Source organism: Megascapheus bottae, chromosome 2 (genome assembly GCF_031878675.1).
Source record: "Megascapheus bottae isolate mThoBot1 chromosome 2, mThoBot2.hap1, whole genome shotgun sequence".
NCBI lineage: Eukaryota > Metazoa > Chordata > Mammalia > Rodentia > Geomyidae > Megascapheus > Megascapheus bottae.
Genome location: NC_143510.1, coordinates 56,446,651 through 56,474,591, shown reverse-complemented (window position 1 = coordinate 56,474,591; position 27,941 = coordinate 56,446,651). Strand labels below are relative to the sequence as shown.

Genomic DNA, 27,941 nt, shown 5'->3' with positions numbered 1-27,941 from the left:
TGTCTTTCAAACTTAATATATTCAAAAGACAATTATTTCACCCACTTACCACTCAACTCATGACATCAATATACATTCAATCTCTTTAGTAAAAATTCTAAACTGTGTCATTGATTCCTCTTGTCTTTTCTACATGCCCTCAAGTCTTTGAATGAGTCCTAGGTCTGCATACCCAAAACATATCACAAATATGTCTACTTTTCTCCTCTAATATTTCTGAAGATCTAGCCATCACCTGTAGCCCTGGCTTTTTGACTGTTTTCCCTGCTTCCAGTATATATTAATCCTCTCTGAGTCTTGCTCCATTCAAAAGCTGAGGCCTTGTAACAGGATCTTTGAAAACTATTAATCAGAGCATGTCAGTTTTCTGGCTGCTGCAAAGCTGCCTCCATTTCCACATTCCAGGGGTTTGGTGCTTCACTGGCAATCCACCCAAATTCTTACTGCAGCAAGCAAGGTCTCCATAGAATGACTTTTGCCTGGACCATTTTCTGCTTTGCATTTATCCTCTATCCATAAGAACTTTTTAATTTCTTTATTTCTCTTCTTCTTTCCTTTGCTTACAGTATGCTTTACCTTTTTAAAAAGATTTATGTTTTTTTTCTGTACAGCTGATTCCTTTGGCTAAACTTTCCTTTCCATTTTCATCTACTATTATTTTACTCCTTCACCCTGCATCACTATTACATGATTCTGCTTCCTTTATTTATTTATTTTCCCAGTAATCACCAGTACTTGAAGTTGTCACATTGGCTTATTTAGATATTCATTTGTTTTCTCTCTCATGGAATGCATTTTCCCTGCAGGCAGATAATTTGTTTCTTCTGATAGTTACTTTATTTATGGCTTCCAGAACAGAATATAGTAGGGACTAAATAAATATTTGCTGACATTTGAGTTAGTGTTTTTGAATAGATTTGTACCACACCATAGCATGAACATTCTAGAATATTATCCTTCTCTGTATATTTGCACTGCTTTCCCCCTTGTGACATTTATGCTACTGTGTTGAGGTGGACATAGTGGTGAAAAAAGATTCAATCAGCACCAAAGAAAACTCTGGAAATGGATTCATCTGCTGGTGTGAGTTGGTCCTGTCCCTGGGGAGGTGGCTAGCATATTAGAACCAGTCAGAATCCTGGGATGGATTGTCTTTCTGAGTCAAAATTCCACCTGTCAAAAGGTGGAGAAAGTGATTTATGGCCCGAAGAGCTGGTAGATTAATATTTCTGAAGAACTGCACACTAACCCCCCCATAGCTACCTGTTTGTTCAACTATTAACACATCCTTTCCTCTGGTGTAGGAACTGATTTATACAAAATAGCATCTTTGCTTTGAGGACAGACACTTCTTTTGCCCAGGATGGGGTTTCCCAGTGATCTGTGACATTCATTAGCCTCTTTGGACAATATGGCCCCACTGAAACAGACCTGTGTTTTTATCTCACAGCTTCATTTTCGAGTCAGAAGGCATTGGGTGCTTGGGGGAAGCTGTGATGTATGAAGCAGAAGATTGATTTTTCACAAGGTACCTTGTACCTGGAGTAATGAGGGTGGCAAATTACTTGCTCACTGAGCAAACATGACAGGAATGTCATAGAGCAAATTTATATTTATGCAAACACACTGAGGCCTCATGGATGGGAATTCCACAAAGTGACCTTATCTGTGCGAGAGATCCCTCTAAATCATCAGCTTGGACTCAGATGCTGACACTCAGCCAGACCAGTGCAATAGCTGCTGAGGAAAAAAAAAAAGAAAGAAAAACCAAACAAATACTTCTAATGAATAATGTAATACTCATGGTAGGATAAGAACTAGGATAAATTGTAGTGCCATTTTAAAATGAGAGTCTTCAACTCACAGGCTATTTCTGGTGTTCATCTTGGATTTTTTGGCAGTGGAACATAAAATATCTACTTTAATAGAGTAAAAGAAATGGAGCGATTTATCCTAGTCATTGCAGCCCTTTAAAACCTCTCATTGGGTAATGGAAAAATCATTGGTTGATAAAGAAGCAGATAATTTTTCTATGTGTAGGCAGCCCAATGTGAAGAGACCACACAACCTTCTCAGATCATTTCCGGGTAGATGGAAAAGTTGAAAAAATCTCTAAGTGGCAGAAATCACAATAGCAGTATTCGGTGAAAATGCTTCAAGATTTCCAACATAAATCTTGTAAAAAACTACTGTGGAGCATTTTATCCATAAAGTATTAAAAATAATAAACACAAATTTTATTTTGCTAATGAGTTAAAAAGTTTTAGTTGTATGCTTATGGCTATATTTATCCTTTTTGTTTGTAATTCTTCTGTTAATTATTTAGCCATCGTTTATTTTGAGATCCTAGTTTATACCTGCAATTATGATCAAGGCAAACCACAAAAGGATTAAAAGAACAGCTAGCTTCTTTAGCAGCTCTCATTCCTAGTAAACCATATTACAGCAAAAGATATATCCAGCAAACATGACCCTTTAAAGCCTAATCACAGAGACAGAATCAGAGGTGTCAAGATAGTACACAGTCTTAGAGAGGTAGTATTTGTCCAGCTTTTTTTTTTTGTGGGTCATGGGGCTTGAACTCAGCTTGGGTGTTGTCCCTGAGCTCTTCAGCTCAAGGCTATAACACTACCCTTGAGCTCAGCCCCACTTCCCATTTTTTAGAGGTTAATTGGAGATAAGAGTCTTAGGTCCTTTTGTGGCTGGGCTGGCTTTGAACCTTGATCCTCAGATCTCAGCTTCCTGAGTAACTAGGTTTACAGGCATGAGCCATTTCCTGGTGCTTTTTTGTTTATATAATCTTATCTCCAGAATCTTTTCTTTTGTGGCATTAATCACAATTTATTATAATTTTTAAGCATGCAATGTACATTTATAACTCATATGCAGATAACTCACATTTGTATCATTCATGCATGTTAGCGAACCATCCTAAATTACCAAACAGCCAACTATAGAGGAAGAAGGATTTTTTGTAATCATCTTTAATTTTTATCTTTAAGAAGAAGTTGTTTGATGGCATTCTGTTCAACAAAGTAGTATATGAACACAATGACCTTGGTAAATGTCCGTTCTCTCTCATCCCTCTCAACCTTACCCTGCACTTTCTTCATTTTGTAGAATATGCATTGAATTTCTATCTTCAGATCTTGATTTTATTACTCAGTAGAATCCACTTGGAGATATGCACAGAACAACAATGGTGACTTTTCCATTCATACCAATGAGACAACATATATATGTATATAATATAAACTATCTATAAATATATATGCATACATATATGTGTATGTATTGCTTCCTGTGTGTCACATACTAACTTAATGGGCCCATGTATGTTAACTAATTTAATAATCATGCCACCAACCCAGGTAATATCCATCATTATTTCCTCTTTTCAGGGAAAGAGACAAATGAAACAAGAGACTAGGTGACTCTTTCAAGGCAGAGGTTGGAAGAAATGAATTCTAACCCAGTGCTGCTGTACAAAAACGTTGCACTCTCTGAGACTGTACTCGGGTGGTTGAACTCCCATGAAGAGTGGGGAATTCAAAGGATTTTAGGATGAAAAATAAATGAATTCACATTTTTAAATTTAAAAATACACATTAAAATTTATTATGTGATTATGCAAGGTATGGGTTTTTTTTTTGCCAGTCCTGGGCTTGAGCTCAGGGCCTGAGCACTGTCCTTGGACTTTCTCAAGGCTAGAGCTCTACCACTTGAGCCTCAGCACCACTTCCAGCTTTTTTTCTATATGTGGTACCAAGGAATCGAACCCGGATCTTCATGCATGCTAGGCAAGCACTTTAACCACTAGGCCAAACTCCCGGACAGCAAGGTATGTTTATACACTATTATAAATGGTAGAGAGTGAAATTTAGATATTTATTTCGAGAACTCAGTAAGAATGTGGAAATGCCTCTATCCATTTGGAAATTCTCTTTGTTTAGGTTTCCCAGATCCTCTTATGTGTCTACATAATTTGTTTCTTCTACCTATGTGCATTAGATTGTTATACCCTTGATTGAGGTTCCTAGTTTTTCTTCCCAGTCCTGTCCTTTTAATCACTTGATAATTTTTTTGTTTTTCTTCTGCAAGTCTTTTTTTAAATCACTTGGTAATTTTAAACACAGCCTTTCACTGAGTTCTTTTTTTTTTCTTTTTCAGAAAGATCATATCTTTAACAGCTTTGTAAAACAGGAGTTGTCCTAGGTCCTCGTTATCTCTGCTTTGCTTGTTTTCTTTGTGTGGGAGAATAGTGCTATGATTGCTTCCTTCTGGTCTCAATGCTCCAAATTCTTTTCCATCTAGAGTTTGATGTTGTTGCTGCTGTGTTCTTCTAGGATTTAGTGAAGCTTTGAGTGTACTTTCTGTTTTTTTGTTTTTTTTTTTGGCCAGTCCTGGGCTTTGGCTCAGGGCCTGAGCACTGTCCTTGGACTTTCTCAAGGCTAGAGCTCTACCACTTGAGCCTCAGCACCACTCCCGGCTTTTTTGTATGTATGTGGTACCAAGGAATCGAACCTGGGTCTTTGTGCATGCTAGGCAAGCACTTTAACCACTAGGCCAAACTCCCAGCCCCGAGTGTACTTTCTGTAGATCTCCATTTGTCTCTCTCTTCATTTGTCTCCTTATTTGCAATGTTAAGATAATTCTGAACTCTTCCCAACTGTGGTGGCATGGTTACTAAGCTACCCCACTTATACAACAAGCTGAAGATGGGACGTGACATGCAGAAATATCATGTTTATTCTGTTTTCTCATAAGGCTCTATTCTAAAAATGGCACCATTGTTATTTTATGGGTGCGATTTGGATATTAGAATCAAGATCTTGGAAGAGTCCTGACTGAGGTCAGAGCTTTTTGTTGGCCAAAATATGTATGCCTCCTGGCTCTAAGCACTTAGAGACATTATGCTTCATCATAACAGCTCTATAACTATAGAATATGTTATAAATACCAATAGTAATATCTAACATTTATCTTTTTCTGTATGTCAGGCATCATTTTAAGTGCTTTGTCTATTTTAATTAATTTAATAAGGCTAAGCAGATTAAGTGGAATGCACTATTTTCTGCACTTATTAGAGATCTTTTTCATAGGTAGTAAGCTGTCAAAGCAGAGCTATTTCCTGTTCCGACCACATACTGATGCACACAGAGAAAATTTATCTACTCTTAAAGGTGGGGTTCAGGAATATTTCTCGGGAAGATTACAGGTAGAGTTCAATATGATATTTATTCTTCTACTTGATCTTCTCCATGATTTGCTTATTGGATATGTTAGCTTGCTTAAATATGTTACATTATATGTCGATACATGGGGGCAATTCAAGAACTATACAGCAAAGAGAATTATTTATATTCGCATATATATTGTTTTGTTTTGTCAGTCATGGGGCTTGAACTCTGGGCCTGGGAGCTATCTCTGAGCTCTCTATCTCAAGGCTACTGCTTCTACCCCTTGAGCCACAGCACCATTTCCAGTTTTCTGGTGGTTAATTGGACTTTAGTGCCCTGGCTGGCTTTGAACCGCAGTCCTCAGATCTCAGCCTCTTGAGTAGCTAGAATTACAGGTGTAAGCCACCAGAGCCAAGCTTATTATTCCTTAAGAATGCTTATGGAAGGCAAGAGTTGTACTCTGGGCAATCAGGGAAGCAAAACAAGAATTAAGTTTCAGGGTCAGCACTCTAAGCATATGGCAAGAACAAAGTGAAGTGTTTCATGGATTTTCAAGAGGAGTTCGTCATGGGAAAAGGGGTGGGCAAGTAAGAAACAGAATAGAAAATGTAACACAAGTTACATGGCATTGGAATAGACCACATTCAATTTCTCCAACACTGAGCCTGAAAACCTACTGACCCAAGCAAGGTCTCATCTTAAAGACAGGATGAGACAAGTTCTAATTAGATAAACTCTTTCTTCTTTGTAAGAAAGTTTGGCCTAGTGGTAGAGTGCGTGCCTACCAGGCACGAAGACCAGGGTTCGATTCCTTGGTACCACATACATAGCAAAAAGCCGGAAGTGGTGCTGAGGCTCAAGTGGTAGACTGCTAGCCTTGAGAAAGTCCAAGGACAGTGCTCAGGCACTGAGCTCAAGCCCAAGACTGCCAAAAAAAAAAAAAAAAGGGACTTAACCATGTTTGCTCTCAACTGATTATATCTAGGTTCAGGTGCACTATATTGGGTATATGGGTACTTTTCTTTTTAATTGCATCTTGTGATTGAGTAAAGACAGTATCTTTAGACATTCTGTGAAATGTCCATAAGAATAAAATGGGTGATAATGCCAGTTTGTATTCATTACCCCTATTCCAAAACAAACAAACAAACAAACAAAAATTCCCAGTGTAACCCAGGGCTATGAGAACAGCAAAGGTGATCCAGAGGTGGACACAGGGTCCACAGTCAGTTCACCAATTGGATAATGTCCTGAAGCAGATTCAAACTTAATTGCATCACCATCCGCACTTGATGCTTGGACAGTGTGGTGACAGCAGATGGTGTCAAGAGTTCTGCAAAATTGATTATTTTTATGCAGAAGGCAGAGTGCTCCAGAAAAGGAGTGAAAGGGAACAAAGCTGCCCTCTGCCATGAGGCAAAGGGGCTCTTTCCCCTTTGTACAAGACGACAACTGTTGTGTTGGCCAAGTGCTAATGTGGAATGGAGAAGACACAGCAAATTTGCAGCCAAAGGACTTACATGGATCCTGGTGTGTGGCATATGATGGCCCCTAAGGAAGAAGTTGCTTTTTCTCTTTGTACTCAGATTTCTTACTTTCACAGTATTGGTGATGATATCTTCCTCACTGTTAGATTATTAGTAGGAACATGTCTTTCCACTCTGAACAGGTTCACAGAAACACACACACACACGCGCTCACACACACACACACACACACACACGCAATGAAAAGCTATCATTTTTAATGTTTCCTACAGTAAAACAGAGCTTACTTATGTAAAAAAAAACAGCATTTTTTTTGTGTGTGTCAGTCATGGGGCTTGAACTCTGGGTCTGGGTCTGGTTAGGTCTATTGCCCTACAACTTGAGCCACAATGCCACTTCTGGTTTTTTGGTGGGTAATTGGAGGTGAGAGTCTCACAGACTTTCATACCCAGGCTGGCTTTGAACTTCCATCTTTAGATCTCAGCCTCCTGAGTAGCTAGGATTATAGGCATGCATCACTGACTCTTGGCCATAAACTTTTAGTATTGGAAAACAGTGGAAAACTCAAAAGGAAGGCAAGGGAGCAGACTGTAAAGTTTTCTTTCATCTTATTTAGCTTTGCTACTATCTATGTTTGTGTTTTATTCTTTTCCTTTATTTGCTCCCAATGCTGTTTTTTTTTAATTAACCATCTATTCATTATTTTTTTTTTACTGTCAGGGTGATGTATAGAGGGGTTACAGTTACATTGGTAAGGTAGTAAGTATATTACATCTTAAAAAGTTTTACCTTTTCCCTTGTTTTTCTCCCACTCTCCCTCCTCCCACACCCTCCCAGGCTGTTAAGTTCATTTCCAACATATTGTCTTATGAATATTGCTATTAAATTGGCTCACCCTCTGTCCTTTGTGTCATCATCTTTTTTCTCCTTCTCTTCCCCAATTCAAATAAACATACATACACACACACACACACACACACACACACACACACACACACACACACACATATATATATATATATATATATATATTACACCAAGTACCAAAGTCAGGCACAGCAACATCAGGGGATAAAACATAAAGGGAAAAAAGAGTAAAGAATGAATTCACATAGTACATTAAAAATAATCAAAGATAAACCTCTTCTTTGCATATTCTGTAGCTCATTTCATTTGCCCTCATCCTTAATGATCATATGCACATAGCTTTTGAGCTATTGTGATCCTCTGCTAGTAAACAATATTTTGATGAAAGATGAATGCAACTATCTAGTTTTGAGAGAGCCACCCACCAGATTCAAGTCCTACTAAAAACTAGTCTACCATAAATATTTGAAGATGTAAAGAATATTTCTTAATTGTGTCAACTAAAAATAATTATAGTTACAATATGAACTAGTTTTAAGCTTATTAGAACTAGTCAGTTATTAGACCTAGTTTAAAGAGCTGATTGACTCATTTTTAGGTCATGTTTGATAGCCAATTTTTTTCATATATTTTTATTGTAATTAGTAGAAGAATTATATTATATTCACCAGATAGAAGGTGCATTCCTTCACATACATTGATATCCTTTCTCATGTCTTGTTCCCCATTTCCCACCCCCCACCCCAACCCCTCATCTTGGTTTCCCTCTTCCCTATCTGATTTCAAATAACCAAATACACATATATACAATATATCAGATAACCAGGTGAAATACTGTAACAATATGAGATAACCAAGGGACAGCAAAAGAGATGAGAGATAACAGAAAATTAAGGACAACAATCACTCATTATATGTGATAGCCAAATTTTAATATGGTTTATACAGATTTTAGGCATTTAGGTTAAGGTTTTTTCCATGTTACTTCCTCATTCAGAGACCCCCCCAGTGTCTCCCTGACACCTCTACATTAAGCCCAAACACTTTTATTTGTCACAGATGTACCTCTTACTATTGTGTTTCAGATACCACAGGATATTCCATTTTTCACTTGTCATTCATACTCTGTACATATTCTCAGTGTTATATTTTCCCCATTTCTTCCTATGAAAATCTAACTCATATCTGGCTCAATTATTTCCCAAACCAATTTCAGGCTAAATATTTGTTAGAGACCTACTTGTTCTTAGGAGATATTGGGGGTAGTTTGTGCAAGTGTTAACCTAATATGGTTACCAAAACCATGGAACTATGGACATTGATAAATATATTTGTTCTGTCTTGAGGCTCCCCTAAAGAATTTAGGTCCGAGGTTATGGTTGTTTTATTTTTTTTTTCATATGTAGAAAAAAAGGTTTAAAGAAATTTTTCAATTTTGAAATCATGAGGGAATGATAAACCTGAAAGTTTTCTTATCTGTTTTTTTTCCAATTTACCAAAACTTCTAGAAAACACTTTTGATAAATTGAATTCGATCTCTTTCTCTGGAAACCAACATAATTGTTTATTCAGTAACCTATGCATTAGTTTTTGAATGACCTCGTAATTTTTATACAGGTGAGGTCTTTGAAGACAGAGAAAGACACTAAGATGTGCTGATCTTGGAATGCCATGCAGTGACCATCTGCACACACAGATATTTTGTTTTAGAGGAGTACATGGTATTTATAAGGTATTTTCTCAAGCTAAACTTTGAGTAAATGGCTGCAAAACTATTTGAGTTGGCCTGATAACAAATGTCTATGTACTCACTGGTGAATAATTAACTATGTTCCAGTGACACATAGTAAATAATACTTTGACTATATGGTTTCAGGGTGTGCCTTTCTGAGGTTAATGAAGATAATATACTGTATGGAATTTAATGGAAAAGAAACAACATATGATTACAAACTTGATTAGCTAAAAGTTTATCTTTAAAAAAGTCTACTATAGTCGTGCCAAACTCCAAATTTATGGATAGATAACTTTAATCAGAAGGTAGGCTCATTCTTAAGTGGTAGAGGACTAGTCGAGCACAAAAGCTCAGGATGGTACCCAGACCTTGAGTTCAAGCCCCAGGGCCAACATGTGCATGTGTGCGAGCATACACACACACACACGCACACACACACACACACACACACACACAAATACAGAATATATCACTTAAAATAGAAAATAAAAAGTATATATAGCATCTATGTGTGCAGAGATATTATTGTAACGGCTGTGTTTTCAACTTGAAAGTAAGTATTGGTGTTTTAAGGTATTTCAGCATAGCTTTTAGGTTCACTGGATGATAAAACTTTGCTTCCTTAGAGAATATATTAGTAGAACTAAAATTTGTGAGACTTTCATGTGAGTTGTCCTCTTTGATGATTCTCAAGATGACTCTATGAGTATAGTTCTATAATTAGTATTGCTTTTCTTGTTTGATTTTTTTGATATTTTTATTGTAATTAATAGAAGGGTTACATTATATTCACCACATAGAAGGTGCATTACTTCACAACATTGATACCCTTTCTTAGTACTGCTTTTCATTTAGAAAATGGCCAATAGATTCCAGAAATCGTCTGTGACCAAATATTCTTAGTGCAACTCTTGCATTCTTTCCATGTAATTGCATAATAGGAAAAGAATATATATACAGGCTAGAGAATTTGAAAGAATCATATTACCAAAGGTGGAGCTAGTAGGTTGGAGACACTAAGTGAACATCTGAAAGCTAGTGCCAGCAAAGAAGCAACTGCAGGGAACTTGGTGGGAGAGTCTGAGTTAACTCTAATTTTCCTTCTGGCTTCAATGCCAACAGAAATGCTAAGATCAGCCATTTCATTTTCCTTCTCTTTTGCTTCCCTTCCCTGGCTTATCTGAACCGTAGGCTATTTCAAGCTTCACACTTTACCACAGTCTTCTAAATATCCTTTTGTACTCTGTAGTTTTTGTTCTTACCCGCTGAAAATAACCAACTGACTCATTGGGTATTTTTATATGTTGTCTTTTCATTGTTTTTTTCTCCACTGTTTTCACCCGACACCCTAGTGCTGATGCCGGTGATTGCTACTTGTAGCTCAAAATATCTGTTTTCAGTAGTTCCTCTTATTTTCTTTACTTTTTTCATCCTCTATTGTAATGTTCATTCGCTACTGGTAAACTAGAGAGTAGAAATGTATCTGGTCTTATCTTTGCAAGAATGAATGTTCTTTTAGCTTATAGATTTCCCCATGGAGAACAATACATATTTTAGACTTTCAAGTACACAAAAAAATGGAAAGACTTAGAAAAAATCATATTAAGTGAAGTAAGCCAGACTCAAAGGAACATAGGCTCAATGGTTTCCCTCATTTGTCATAATCAGTAGAAACCTTGGGCTCCCCTAGCAGAAATTTACAACAGAATAAAACCTAGATACATAAGGTCATATAGTATGATGCTAAATGAAAGGACCTCCAGGATACAGAAACAAAAGCCATATAATGATTGTTGTCCTTAATGTACTGTGTTATCTCTCATTTCTTTTGCTGTCCCTTGGCTATATCGTATTGTTACAGTACTTCACCTGGTTATCTGATATATTGTATATATGAGTATTTGGTTATTTGAAATCGGATAGGGAAGGGGGGAAACCAAGATGAGGGGTGGGGGTAAGGGAATGAAATGGGGACCAAGACATGAGAAAGGGTATCAATGTATGTGAAGGAATGCACCTTCTATCTGTGAATATAATGTAACCCTTCTATCAATTACAATAAAATATGAAAGAAATAAATATCCTAAGGTCCAGAGACTTCAGTGTGGCCCTTTGACCACAGCTATTTAATACAATGACACCACTGAAACTCATAAGCCTAGGCATAGTGTTCAATGGGAGTTAATAAAGAGTATAGGGAACAATACAACCAGGTTACTCAAAGTCATTTCTGTCTTTAGAGGCTCTCTCTGCCTTTTTACTTTTTTCCCTTTTCCAAGTCAGAGTTTACCTAGCTCCTGATTAAAAAGTGCTGCCTGCTCAGAAACTTATTCAGGAGCATGATGGCTTAGATCTGAGGCCACACACTGTCTGCCCACAGACAGTAATTGGCACATGGTATTCTTAAAAATAGGGTTTAACTGAGAACACTTAAAACATGGAGAGAATTTCAGATATGATGCTGTATTTCTGGCTCCTCATTGAAAATGGGGAGGGTGTGTCAGCACATGATTCTTCTCCCCACAGTCTCAATGAGCTGGAGTTGAATGGGCTTTGGAGGGGTATAGGAGAGAGATTGGGCCCTCATTTCCCTGTTTCCCTTACTGGTTCCTGCTGGCCTGTCCAATCTGTATAAACAATTTTTATCCCCTGTACATAGTCTTATATTAGCAGAGTTAACCAAATTTATTCTAGTTATGTATAGTTTATCTCCTTCATAAAAGAAAAAAAACAAAAATTTTCAAGCTGTTTTTTCAGTGATCCCAGAGGAAACATTTAGTAGGGATTACTTTAGAGTATTCCATTTACAGTAGTAAAAAAATTATAAAACACCAGAAACATGTTATTTGATATTTTTGTCATGATGGGGATTATGCTCTAGCACATAGCTATATTTCCATCTCTGATCATCAAGTTATTAAAATAAAGAACCTTGAGCCAAGAGCTTGAGTTCTGGAGCTGCTGCTTACTGACTTTGACCTTGAGAGAGTCCCTTTACTCTTGTAAGCCCAACTTCTCATCTCTGTGAGGGGGTTGAGTGTATCTGCCAAGCTCATGGTCATGTGTATCAAATATACTCATCCTTGTGAAAGTTCTTAGTCTGCCATATGGTACTTTGCAAGGGAAAGATACTTGGTGGGAAATAGAGCTATAGCATATGGTTTCTCAAGGAATTTGGAATCTGTTTACAGACACGGGGATTATATAAAATATAAATAAAAGTTGAAAATATCCTTATGACTGCAAGAGGTGGAAATATTAAATGTTATGAAATGTAAGGAAATGTGTGATTATTCCTGACATATTTAAGATTTAAAGGAAAAAATACATTTTTTCTTTCATTTACTAATACACTTGTTTTATAATTTTTCTTCTTTATCTACTTCTTTGATAAAGAGGAACATTTTCATTCCTGGGGACAAAGTAGTGAAGTAGAAATCTATTTTTTTTGCTTCTTAGCAGTTTGTTTTCTCATAGGGAGAGAAAGAAAATAAGCACATCAACAAAGAGACAGATTTAATTTAAAGTATTATGGAAAAATAAGTATAGGTTATAGAGTAGAGTCAAATAGCATAGCTATTTTATTATGACTCTTGCCATGTTATCTTTCCTTTCCTTTTCATTTAATGTTGTAAAATAGATATAAGGGGATCATTTAAACCATTTGAAAGTATTCAAGTCAATAAAATTGCAGTGATGGGCAACTTTCCTGTTATCCTTTAAAAGTCATCTATCCCACACAAAACCCCATACCCAGTAGAACATTAACTCTCCATTTAATACTCTCTCCAGCTCTTGGTTACCTGTTTTACTTTCTGTCTCATGAGTATGCCTTTTTAAGTACTATACAGTCATTAAATATTTGTACTTTTGTGTCTGGCTTAATTTGCCTAGTAAGTTTTCAAGGCTCATCTACATTGTAGAATGAATTTGATTTCCTTTCCTATTTAAGGTAGAATAATGTTTTGCTACATATGTGTCGCTGCCTGCCGCAATGACACGTCACTTCAGAGGCGGACTGGGAATGACCACAGACTCAAATAGCTGTAAGCAGAAGTCTTTTTATTTTTCTCTCCTTTCTTCTTTCTCTGCCTTTCTCTCTTCTTCCCCCGGAAATCCTCCACCATTTATATCATACAGCAGCCAATCACAATAAACGTCATCTGCGCACGCAGCAAGCATACATGGAAAAGTCTAGCAATCACACTCTATCCACAAGCATGGAAGAAACAAATCAACCAGTGCAAAGAAACTTCCTGGTCAGCAAGTACTGACTCATCCTCTTTGGTGAGCTGCCAGGTGCCATCTTATAATCTTACTTCCTCAGGAGGCTGAAAGCAATGTCTCCAACAATATGTGTCATCAGTTGGTCATATTACGTGGCTTAATATCACTTGCTTAATATATTGCTGTAGATGTCACAAAAGCACATTGTACAAAACAAAATATTCACTTAGGGAATATTTGGAAATTCTTGCTAAACTATTAAGTAATCTGATGTAGTTGTTTTGTGTAATGATTCATGTATTTAGCTTTTCCCAACAGTTCAAGTAAGAGGATATAAGACCTGTTGTAGATGGTAAATCTGTTTTCAGCAGATAGCAGTGGTTATGGTTTGGGCCTGCTCGACCTGCCCGCTAATGTAGGACTTTCCTTTACTCTGGGTGTTCTTTGGAGCATTTCTCTAAAATAGACTTAAGTAATAGGCTTTCACCAGCACCTTGAGACATAATTTCACAATCTAATAAATCTCACTATTGGGAACATGTCTCAAGATTGCACATTTAACCAATTTTTGACCATTTCTCAGTAGTGTGATGGTATATTGCAGAACACATCTGCTCCATGACCAAGGAAACCACATTCAACCATAAGGAAAATGTTCAGATGAAATAGCTGATGGCAAAGAGAAAGTAAGCATCAGTGAATATTATGTGATAGATTTTACTCATAAAGGAGAGTCCCACATATTAGACAATCAAAAGTGAGATTTTTAAAAGGACCTGAAATCTTATTGCAAAAGGAAAAAGCCAGACAGCAATATGTTAGAGGTTTACTGTTGATGGAGCTTTTATAACACATAGGGGTTGCTGCTTTGATTTTTAACCAGTTGGATTCTCAGTTGCTTATGAACTGAAAGCTGAATACAGTACTTTGTTGCATTAAAATCTCCAAGGACATTAAGGCACACAAAGTTGTGCACAAATCAAACACATAGAAGAATATGTATAAATTTAGTTGTAAGTGTGTAGATGCTAGCATCACTGTCTTTCATTGTGCTTTGTAGATAAATTGCTGTGCTGAGATTTAATGCTAATATCAATGGCTATTGTTTTCTTTTATTGTTCCTCTGAAACTATTAGTCTTAGAGAGTGAGGATGTCTACCAATGAATTTCTGAATTAACTTCTTAAGCATCTTTCGATTTGTTTCCTTTCAAAACAGAATGGCATGCCTTTTAGCCCATAGCTGCACCCAGTATTTCTGGTGATTTATTTGTTTTTATTTTTTTAATTTCAATTTTTATTTTGCCAGTCCTGGGCTTGAGCTCAGAGACTAAGCACTGTCCTTGGATTTTCTCAAGGCTAGAGCTCTACAACTTGAGCAACAGCACCACTTCCAGCTTTTTTTTTTTTATACATGTGGTACCGAGGAATCAAACCCAGGTCTTCGTGCATGATAGACAAGCACTCTAACACTAGGTCAAACTCCCGACCCTATTTGTTTTTATTAATTTTATTGGTAAGCTTTTGATGTTAGCATTTTGGGAAGGATAGTTATATAAGAGGTGTTCTTGAGACATCCTTTTCCTTGAGGAGGTTTTGTGCTGGGGGATGCATCTATGTTGCAATGGTTTTTGGTAAATGAATTTTTTTCATATATTTTTTATTGTAATTAATAGAAAGGTTACATTATATTCACCAGATAGAAGGTACATTACTTCACAAGTATTGATACCCTTTCTCATGTCATGGTCCCCATTTCCATCCAACTCTCCCCCCCCCCCCCCCCCCCCCCCGCTCATCTTGTTTTCCCCCCTTCCCTATCCTATTTCAAATAACCAATTAAGCATATATAAAATATATCAGATAACAAGGTGAAATATTGTAACAATATGAGATAACCAAGGGACAGCAAAAGAGATGAGAGATAACATAGTACATTAAGGAAAACAATCACTCATTATATGGCTTTTGTTTCTGTATCCTGGAGGTCCTTACATTTAGTGTCATACTATATAGCCTTATGTATCTAATTTTTTTCCTATTGTGAATCTCTGCTAGGAGAGCCCAAGGTTTCTACTTATTATGACAAATGAGGGAAACCATTGAGGGGAACCATTTGAATATGGCTTACTTCACTTAATATGATTTTTTCTAAGTCTTTCCATTTCTTTACAAATAGGGCAATATTGTTCTTTCTGACAGCAGCATAAAATTCCATTGTGTATAAATACCACATCTTATTAATCCACTCATCAACTGAGGGACATCTAGGTTGGTTCCATATCTTTGCTATGGTAAATAGTGCTGCAATGAACATCACTGTGCTAGTGGATTTAGTATGTCCTTGTTTCTGGACAGTTGGGTAAATACCAAGTAGTGGAATTGCTGGGTCATAAGGGAGTTCTGTATTTAGTCTTTTGAGGAACTGCCATACTGCTTTCCAATAGTGGTTGAAGGAGTTTACACTCCCACCAGCACTGTGGTAGTGATCCTTCCTGGCCACATCCCCTCCAGCATCTGTTGTTATTAGATTTCTTGATCCTGGCCCTTCTAACTGGAGTGAGGTGGAATCTTAGAGTTGGTTTGATTAGCGTTTCTTTTATGACCGGAGATGTCGAGCATTTTTCATGTGTCTGTAGGCCAGTTTTGTTTCTTCTTCAGAGAAGACTCTCTCTTTGACTCATCTTTTAATGGGATGGTTGTTTCTTTGGAGATTAGTTTTGGAGTGATTCAATTTTTTGAGCTGTTGTTAGAGGCAAATGAGTTTTTGAATGTGTACCGCTCATCAGTTTGGTAGATATTGAATGCCTGTACAACAAGAATGATTCATTTTATTCAAAGATATAGCCACAGTGAGAATAAAAGTCCTTTTTGGACCACAAACTTAATCATAAAAGTAACCCTTAAAAAGTATTATTATTTTTTGAGCTTGATGTTTCTTCCACTTGCTAGATAGGAGATCCTGTTATTAAGTCACAGTCTGGTCTTTTGTCCCCATCGATTATTTTTTAATTTTCCTTCCTTTTCCTCAGTTCTTTCGCTTCTTTGCCACCATGAAAGAGTGAGATGAAACAACTTTCTTCTATGACTTCATTTCCCAAGAGAACAGCTAGACTAGATAAGAAGAGTCAAAATGGTTAGAACAAATCTCTAATGAGGTCTTTTTTTAATTGAACAAAAATATTTTGCTTGAAATTTGTATAGATTTTATGTGCAGAGCCTTTACCACACAAAATCACAAAATTGAATAATAGGTATCTGATTCAGTTGTCTGTAGAAATGTACACCCATCTATTTGTATTCTTATTCTATTTAGTGACAATCCACCCACACTTGTGAATTACAGTCATCTATATATCATTTATAAATAGATGCTTTGTGGATTGTACATGCGTAAAGCATCTGCTTATAGCCTACAACCTGTTTGGAGAATTTTTATTTTTGAATTTTGTGTTATTGCTATATGGATTTGGGAGATGGTAAATCTGAATTTTTCTCGTCAATTTTGATTGATGCTCTTGCAGGAGAGGAGACAAAAGATGAAATGAATTTGTAGTGTCTGTATTTCAGTCACACAGCCTCTTTACAAATATTGTGAAAATTTTGGTGGTGAGCACATACCATCAATTAAATTGTGTAAGCTAGGTTTATTTTCAATAAATAGTTCTCACACATTTTAAATTTTAGCTCACATTGTGGATGAGTTATTATTTAATATCAGATACTTATTGTTATAAGAATACAGAAGGAGATCTCACATTTATTTATGAAATGTAGCCATAATGCCTCTTGTCAGTTGCTCATTCTCTGGCAATATCATATCTGGTAGTTAAAAGGTTTAAATTTTTTTTTTTGTAGGACACGGGGCTTGTACTCAGCCTGGCGCTGTCCCTGAGTTCTTCAGCTCAAGGCTACCACCGTCTCCTTGAGCCAACCCCACTTTCCCTTTTCTAGAGGTGACTTGGAGATAAGAGTCTTGGGTCCTTTCTGCTCAGGGTGGCGTTGAACTTCGATCCTCAGATCTCAGCCTCCTGAGTAGCTAGGATTACAGGCATGAGCCACTCCACCGGGCTTTTTAAAAAAATATTTTTAAATCAACAAACAAATGTTAATGATAAGGTACTGAATGCAAAACAGAAATTAAGAAAAATATTGTAGTTTACAGCTAATACAGAGAAGCACAAAAGAGATAGAAATTTAAACCTGATGGATTCCATGCCCTCAAATTATCTGTATCTACTAGGACAGGAGTAGAATGCCTTAGCTAGAAATGTAAGATTGAAGGATACAGGTCTCAGGTTTTCTTTTTGATGTCTTGTGGTGCTCATTGGGTAGATATGGAAATTAACTTCTTATCCCATGCTGAATCAAGGTATTAAGTAGAGAATCATTTTTTTTTGCCAGTTGTCGGGCTTGAACTCAGGGCCTCAGCACTGTCCTTGGACTTTTTCTCAAGGCTAGAGTTCTACCACTTGAACCAAAGCCCTCCTTCCAGCTTTTTTCTATGTATGTGGTACTGAGGAATTGAAGGTGGGCCTTCGTGCATTCTAGGCAAGCACTCTGCCACTAGGCCAAACTCCCTGCCCACTAGAGAATCATTTTGTGTGATTTTACTACAGATAGTATTTATAGATTGTTTACTCTGTGTCAGAACTTTTCCTAAATTCTCATTTGCCATCCCACCAACTCAATGAAGCATGTACTATAATTAAAAGGGAAATCAAAGCTAAAGCTGAATCGTTAGAGATATTAAATAAATGTCTAGAGTGAATAGTTTGTACCCAAGACACAAACCTCTGTGTCAATGCCATCAAAAAAAAAAAAAAAGAAGAAACAGAATAACCAAATAGTAAGACAAAGGGTGAAACAATGCAACAGTGATACTTACAAGACATTATGTTGGAAATGAACTTTTCAACTTCGGGGGTGTGGGAGGAAAAGCGGGAGTAAAATGAGGGGGGTAACTGTTTTACGAAAATATTCTCATTACCTTACATATGTAACTGTAATCCCTCCATACATCACTTTGACAATAAAATTAAATAAAAAAAACAATCAAACGGAATAAGCATTTCAGATTCCTGATCAGTAGAATCTGTCAGTTGAACTGTGGCCAACTTGAAAAGAATATCCTTTAGGTAATTCTTTTAGACCTAAATGTTGCAAACAGTCAATCAAGACAAAAACATCTGGAAGTGTTATTGTGGCTCAAGTGGTAGAATGCTAGTCTTGAGCACAAAGAAACTCAGTGACAGCACCCAGGCCCTGAGTTCAAGCCCCAGGAAAGGCAAAAAGAACACAAATTTCATTATTTTAGTGTTTTACATATTCCATAATATAAAGTTGGTATCATTTAAATATTCATGTTTCCACATTGAAGCCAATCTTAGTGTTTTGTTTAAAAACGTAGACAGGTTTGGCCTACTTGGAAATAAAATTACAGGACATTTAGTTAACTGTGAACATCATATAAATGTGAACATCAGATAAATTCCATTTAACATGAACATCCTGTATTTTATTTGGCAATCTTGGCTAAGGTTGGCACTTCTGATGTAGCTGTTCCATTAGGTCTAATCTGCATAGACTGGTTTCTGGTAGAAATGGGGCACTTAGTTCTAAAAGTATTAACTCGCAATTCACAAGGCCATACAATTTGTATAAATGATAAATGGTGTACCATTTAAAGCTTGATCCTTAGTTAGTCCAGAGGGCACAGTAATGAGCTGCAAGAGTACTTGCTTTATACACTATGAAGTGAATCAGGTGATTTTCTTCTGAAAATTTTCTAGCTAATTGAGAACTAACATTTAATTTTAGCCATCATTTTCTGAGTATATATCTGTCTAAAATGTTTCATGCATCACTATAACAACTCATCACAGAGTTTGTGGAACATTGTCTAATCATGACTGAGCTAGAGCTGAGCCATCACGCAGATGATCTAGATTTGATTCCTGCCTCCACCACAAACAACTTGCCTTCAACTATGCATCAAATCTTATTACTAGGGATAATAATACATGTGGAATTTAGTTGAGAGTTAACATGAAATGTTGAATGAATCAGTGTATTTTTAAATGTAAACAAATACTTTTTAAATAAACCACATAGTAATATTAATAGCATCAATTAGTATATTGTGCTCTGTGTGTCTCTTCTTAAAAGACACATAGACACATTTACTGATCTAAGACTATTATGTATTGTTTCATTGTATGTGTGTTCTTTGACCTCCAGAATTTATTCATTTTGTAGAGGATTCTCTTTTTAGCCCTTATTCTAAGTCTTTGTTTCTAATCCTAATTTTTGGTTCTATAGATTTGTGATCAATTCCTAAAAGCATTTAGGAAATCCCCTCTAAGATTTAAGCACATATGCTTTTTTTCTTTTGCTGAGGCTTTTCATTTCTCCCTCATTCCTTGCCAAGTGATTATGGCCCACACAATATTACTAATAACTTGGAAATAATAAATACAATTTGCTAAGTGTCTATGCCTGGCATTGTGCTAAATGCTTTACAATAATGTTGCATTCATTCTTTACAACAATATATAATAACTCATGAATTCCATATGTAGGCATTGATAGTTAATATCATTAATTAAAACTGATACGTTCTTTGATCAGTTGTGTCAGAGCCCAGGATCACATCTGGTTTATAAACCCATTTCTTAAGAGAAGGATCTTTGAAATCAGAGTAACACATCTAATTTAACACCTATCATTTTTTCAAAGTATAAATGGCAAATGATTTCTTGTTTATTACAATGGCAATTCTGTTTGAGAAAATAGATGTCACTGCCATAGTATAGATAGAAATGTGGTATTGTGATTCACCTTGTAATGATGTGCAGTAATGTAGCATGGATTTGATCATTTCAGGTTTCTTCCCACTGCTCTCAGAAATCTTAAATGATTTCTCTTATTTTTTGTTTTATAGCATTTCATTCTAAGTATTAGAGCTTGCGACTTTGAATATTGTATGTTTCTAGGTAAATCATTTAAATGGTAATATATTTCTAGTCTATCTGTTTCAACCTGTGGGTGGTAAAGGTATGCGTGAATCCAAAAATTTGGTCATACGCTGCCAAGCATAAATCAATCATTTCACTCGATTTTTGTGCCCACAAAAAATTCAGTATTTTTGAGAAGCAAATAGTATGAAATTTGTGTGAAAGAAGCAAGTGATTGTACATGTTGCCAAAACTTCCTTAGAATCCAAAAGAGCTTTCTTCATTAAACCTTCAAAGATGTCTATTGAACAGAACCCAAGGGGTGGGATTCAGCACAGAACACTAATATATAGAGAACATGAGAGAGAGGGATGAGAAGCAAAGTTCCATCAAATGGGTGTTGATGGGATTCTTCCTGAGGATGAAATTTGGTTTCTATTCTTATCCCAATAAGTAGGTAAATTCTGAGATTTGAAGCATTGCTTGATGTGGTAATATACCTAGTTTAAACATTTGATGCAGACTTACTGGTCTCTGGGAGGAGAAAGGGCACTCCTGCCTTACCAATTAAAGCAGGTTGATTTCTGTACTGGATCTGTTGTAAAAATGAAGGCCATTGTAATTACTTAATAGAAAGCTTGACTAAATATTAGGTCAATGTAGAGAAATGTCCTAAAAGACTTAATTGTACTAGTATCTTAAGGAGGAATCTAGATTATTGGAATCCAGCATGTTTTACTCCATCATGTGTCAGGCTTTATGCCCATTTTTTCACCATATTCTTCTCTTGACTAATTGAGCTTATTTTCTGTTTCTAATGGAAAATGATTTTTCTTTTCTTTTTTTTTTGCCAATCCTGGGCTTGGGCTCAGGGCCTGAGCACTGTCCCTGGATTTTCTCAAGGCTAGGGCTCTACCACTTGAGCCACAGCATGTCTTCTGGCTTTTTGCTATGTAATGTGGTACCGAGGAATCGAACCCAGGTCTTCATGCATGCTAGACAAGCACTCTACCACTAGGCCAAACTCCCGGCCCCTGGAAAATGATTTTCTTATAGAAAAGTCATCTGTAAATTGTTGTGTGCATATAATTAAATGTATTTTTTTCAGTAGATATAACTGAAACTTCTTTTTTTGCCTGTCCTGGGCCTTGATCTCAGGGCCTGGGCACTGTCCTTGGGCTTTGCAAGGCTAGAGCTCTACCACTTGAGCCACAGCACCATTTCTGGCTTTTTTCTATGTATGTAGTACTGAGGAATCGAACCCAGGTCTTTGTGCATGCTAGGCAAGCACTCTACCATTAGGCCAAACCCTTGGCCCCATAATTAAAACTTCTGACATAGAATGGAAAATCTCGAAGTAAAAGCCGACACACTGAAAACTTTACAAGAAGGAATAGGAGATAGGCCTCCTTGGCAAAGGTTGAAACTTTCTTAATAAGGACCAAGAATCACAACAAATCAGAGAAACGCTGGATAAGTGGGACTGCATTAAATTTTAGAGCTTTTGTATGGCAAAGGACATAGCTAGTAAATTAATTAGGAAGCCTACAGAGTGGGAGAAGATCTTCACCATCCATACAATGGACAAAGGCCTCATATCTAAAATATATCAACAGCTCAAAAAATTGAATCACTCCAAAACTAATCTCCAAAGTAACAACCATCCCATTAAAAGATGGGCCAAAGACTTAAAGAGAGTCTTCTCTGAAGAAGAAACAAAAATGGCCTATAGACACATGAAAAAATGCTCAACATCTCTGGTCATAAAAGAAATGCAAATCAGACCAACTCTCAGATTCCACCTCACTCCAGTTAGAAAGGCCAGGATCAAGAAAACTAATAACAACAGATGCTGAAGAGGATATGGCCAGGAGGGATCACTACTACACTGTTGGTGGGAAGGCAAACTTGTTCAGCCACTATGGAAAGCAGTATGGCAATTCCTCAAAAGACTAAACATAGAGCTCCCCTATGACCCAGCAATTCCACTACATGGCATTTACCCAACGGTCCAGAAACAAGGACATACTAAATCCACTATTACAATGATGTTCATTGCAGCACTATTTACCATAGCAAAGATATGGAACCAACCTAGATGTCCCTCAGTTGATGAGTGGATCAACAAGATGTGCTATTTGTACACAGTGGCATTCTATGCTGCTGTCAGAAAGAACGACATCGCCCCATTTGTTAGGAAATGGAAAGACTTAGAAAAAATCATATTAAGTGAAGTAAGTCAGACTCAAAGGAAGATAGGCTCAATGGTTTCCCTCAAGCAGAAATCTTGGGCTCTCCTAGCAGAGATTTGCAATAGAACAAAACCTTGATACATAAGGCCATATAGTATGACGCTAAATGAAAGGACCTCTAGGATATAGAAACAAAAGCCATATAATGAATGATTGTTGTCCTTAAGATACTATGTTATCTCTCATCTCTTTTGCTGTCCCTTTGTTATCTCATATTGTTACAGTATCCCACTTTGTTACCTGATATATCGGATATATTTGTATTTGGTTATTTGAAATAGGATAGGGAAGGGGGTAAAACAAGATGAGGGGTGGGGATGGGGGGGAGGGAAATGGGGACCTAGACATTTTTAAAGGGTATCAATGTATGTGAATTAATGCACCTTCTATCTGGCAAATATCATGTAACCCTTCTGTTAATTACAATAAAATATATATATATATATAAAGTTTCTTTTCTGAAACTCAGTTTTTGTGATTGTGAAATTCACTTATGTTTTTGCTGTTTTTACAGATGACAGTAACAATTTTAAACTGTAGTAGAAAATTTCAAGCTGAAATACTGTGGTTAGCAAATAGAATAAAAAGGTATCTTCATCTTTTGGGCTATCCTACAATGTTGAGAAGAAATGTCCAGTTCTTTTTCCTTTTTCCCTTGCTTTCCCCTTTTTTATATTGTCAAAATTCTTTGATCACCCCATTATATTTCATTTTGTCCAAGAATGTTTGGCTTTAAAAATAAGAAGAAAAATAGTTATTAATGACTTTCCCTTTTTTCTTTTCATTTTGACTGATGTTGTCTCCTCTCTCATTTTCTATCATCTCCTGATTTCATCCTAAAGATATGTCATATACTTTGCTTTCTCCTCATGTTACAAGGACCCCAGCAGTTTGTTTGTAAGGTGTTACCAACATTCAACCCATACTCACTTGCCAGTTATTAATTTGGTTCTTGGGTCAATGTATATTCACACATGTACTGGGCACACAGTTTTATTTCATTTTGGAATCTTCTTTGGTCTTAATGCAGTGTGGCTGGCGAGGAACTGTTGTAATAAGGACACTCGACATGGTCCCGACTGTTCATCCTAGAGAAGAAATTCTAACTTGCTTTGTGACCAATGAAGTGCTGTTCATTTTGAAGAGTAGGAGAAGAAATAGCACAGTACATTAAGAACAACAATCACACAAGAAAAAGCTCTTGTTTCCATATCATAGTGATCCTTTTGTTTAGCCTCAACCTACATGACCTTATGTATCTAGGTTTTGAGCTATTGTAATCCTCTGCTAGGAGAGTCCTAGATTTGTACTAATTATACAAATGAGGGAAACCATTGAGCCTATATTCCTTTTGGTCTGGCTTACTTCACTTAATATGATTTTTTCCAAGTCTTTCCATTTCCTTACAATGAGGCAATGTCATTCTTTCTGATGGCAGCATAGAATTCCATTGTTTATGAGTACCACATCTTCTTGATCCAATCATCTACTGAGGGGCATCTAGGTTAGTATGGAAAGCAGTATGGCAGTTGCTCAAAAGACTAAACATAGAGCTCCCCTATGACCCAGCAATCCTTGGCATATAACCAAAAATCTATAAACAAGGACATATTGAAGCCACTAGCCCTACGATGTTCATTACAGCACTATTTACTGTATCAAAGATATGGAACCAACCCAGGACTATGCTATTTTTTACACTATTTTTTTTCTTCTGAGACTAGAGGAGCATCTTTTTATTTGATTTGATTCCTTTGCTGTTTACAAGTGAAGGTTTTAAAACTCATGGGTATCTGGCGTTTTAAAACCTTCACATGTAAATAGCAAAACACATTGTATTAAGTAAAAAGTATTTATCAGTAACTTACTAATGCTGGAGTTATAATTGTCAAAAGTCACATATATGCTTTTCCTTCATTTCCAGAGGTTAATGCTATGTGGCATAAGATCTGGTGGGTAGGAAATTTTGGTTCTCTGAATTATAGTGCTGCCGTAGAGATGCATATGTGTGTATATTTGAGAGATTATTAAAGAGTTAGTATTGGTAGAAAATGATGATTGACTGGATAGGGGTGGGGTTGGACTGATAGGCAGAAAACTGTTACAGAATTCCCAGTGTTGTTCTATTTTTTTCTTTCTGTGCTTTGACACACATGTGACTTTGTGGATATTTCTATTTCCATATGTCTAGTTATGACCGTGGCCAGCTGTCCATTCTGTCACCCTATTTGGTAGATGCACAGTGGTATGGAATAAATGATGGGTCATTGACCTGATAACAGAGTCCATTGACTATGGGGAAGTGATTATCAAGAATTATGCAAAGCAGATCTTCCTGTCAGATGAATTGTACTATTCATTCTGTTATATGAAATGTAGGACAAGCAAGTGGTGACACTGGATGCAGAGGGGGTAGTATAATGGTAGAACATGTAAGAAACAAGAGGATTTTGAAATAAAAGCATTAGAATAACAGACTTGATATAGGTATTTAGTTTTTTAAGCATAATAAACTTGATTATTGTTATGGCTCAATATTTCTTTTTTATTGATATAGTAGGTTAATTTATTATCCTTAAGTAGTTGTATAACATGTCAGTTTGTGGAATACAATGCATCTTGATCAATATTTCTTTAGAGATTCCCTAAAGACCCTAGGATTCTGTGGTACTTTGTGGAATACTTCTAGAAAATATTTCTGGCAATATATATTTAGCCATACATTTATAGAGCCCCGAGTTTTCCAAATATATGTCAATTTGCCTTTTGTTTTTCTACTAATAGTGCATTCACTTCTATGGATCTGAACCTGCTTCCAACCATAGTAATTGTTATTGAATATCTGTTATTTACTGTGCAATATGGAGTTAGATGTGAACTTTTTCCACTTACTCTTTAGCCACATTATGATGTATAAATTATTGCTTTCCTTATCTTCCTGATAAAGAAAATGCTGAGTTATTGAAGAGTTTCATTTAAGTCCTATATAATGGTTACACATGAAATCTGACTTAAAACCCAAACTTGATTTAAAATTGTAAGCACTGAATCCATGGTATGTTGTGTTTGACGTCACAAAGCCAAGTTAAACAGAACTTTTGCAACCGTGGGTGTTAGAGTCTACTGATTTGTTTCGTGAATGGAACTTACCTTCCTAGACTATTCAAGAACAAACAGAATCAGTGACTATTATAATCACTGTTATACTCAGTTTATTGTCCAAATATGAATATCAGTGGGACAGATCTTTCACATACTTTATTTCACATACAGTATTATGGGAAAAGAAACTGAAACAGAAAATCCAATAGGTAGAAGTGAAATTGAAGCAAGATATGTAAGAAAAATAAAATTACATAAAGGTTACATATTTTAAAACTGGTAGCATCTGGATCCAAACCCAGATAATCCGATTCAAAAGTTAATATTTTTCATTCATTAATACTGCTTTCCTAGTATGGGTATTAATGTGTACAACTTCTACAAGCTAAAAAAATGTTAACACTATCTCTATTAAAATAATGTACTATGTAGTGTGCAATTTTATTTTTCATGCATTTATACATGTAAAAACTTTATTTATTTTTGGAAAAGGAATTATTGGAAGGTGAACCAACAAAAAATTAACCTACAAAACTCAAGAGGAAGAAAAATTAGAGGAGATTAGGATTCAGCTTTAGGAAGTTACACTGGAATTTGAGAAGATAAGAATCTATAGATCAAATACAATTAGAGTTTGGCATAGGATCTGAATTTAAAATACTCTAGGTGACACATACATATTTTATCTCCCTCATAAACACACATACAGATTCGTTCCATTTTAGTTGTGCTTTCCCCTGAACAATGCAGTGGTTTGGGTTAGGATTTTAGAATTCTGTCATTCTAAATTGGAATTTTTATATTATGATTGAATAAAGAAAAATTTCAAATTGCACCAGCTATGACATGGAAATGAAGATACCTATGCCTCTAGGCCTTAAATTTGGCCTGAAAACAAAATATACAATGTGTAAAGTGCTGGAGAAAGCGCTAAATTTTTATTACTGGTCACTATATTGTACTGGTATGTCATCCTCATACTTTTTTGAATTTTATTGTCTCAACTTGGAAACCTTAATTTGGAATTTTTAATTCAAGTTTTAAACTTTTCTCCTATTTTTGATAAAGTGTGTTTCTAGGTGCAGATTTGTATGTTAGATAGATCAGCTTAGTTTACTCTTGGCACTTGAACTCTGGGCCCAGGTGCTGTCCCTGAGCTTTTATGTACTAAACTCTATCACTTGAGCCATAGCTCCACTTCTGGATTTTTTAAAATTAATCCCACATATTTTTCTATCCTGGATGGCTTTGGAATCATAATCCTCAGATCTCAGCTTCTTAAGTAGCTAGGATTGCAGCCATCAAAGCCTGCTTTACTGGATGATTTTTGAAGTTCTAGTACAAATAATACATTTGGAATGTTCTCATTATGTCCAGGAATTCATCTATGCAATTTTGCCTAACATATCTGTTTTAATCCTTTAACTTGACATTAGGAAGTTTATCTGCAAAATGTAAAATATAATTTATTTATTTAATATTTGAATGGCTGTGTCTTAAATCTTATTAGTAGCTATATCTGTGTTTATCTGAACCGGAAAATGGCAGTAACTCCAATTTTTTTAGGGTGTCATAAAGACCAGTTGAGGAAGGATTTTGTCATTTTGCTCATACCAGTGAACTTTGTTTTGATAATTTTTTATGTTTCTTATTCATAGTTTATGAACAGGCATGGTGGCTGAAGCCCTTAAAATGGAACTAGGAGAACTGAGGAGATGGTGGAGTTGGGCGAGATGGGGGAGAAGGATGACATGGGTGATATTGCTCAAGATGCATTGTACTCATCAATTTACATGTTGAATAGAAACTCCTTTGTACAACTACTGAAAGATAACAGTAACCATATTCAAAGCAATGGCAGAACTTGGGAAACTGAGGTGAAAGAATCCCAAGTTCAAGACTAAATTAAAAATAAGAAATAAGGCGCTGGGAGTTTGTCCTACTGGTAGAGTGCTTGCCTAGCATGCACGAAGACCGGGTTCGATTCCTCGGTACCATATACTTAGAAAAAACTCTATCAAGTGATAGAGTTCTAGTCTTGAGAAAAATCCAAGGACAGTCCTCAGGCCCTGAGCTTAAGCCCAGGACTGGCAAAAAAAATACGAAATAAGACTCTGTCTCAAATAACAATGACAAA

At 36.2% G+C, this 27,941-nt stretch overlaps 1 protein-coding gene across 4 annotated transcripts in view; it reads left to right on the top strand.

Annotated features, from left to right (window-relative positions):
* Tafa2 (TAFA chemokine like family member 2) overlaps positions 1-27,941 on the top strand; it is a 408,767-nt gene that overhangs the window by 255,539 nt on the left and 125,287 nt on the right. The window lies entirely within an intron of this gene.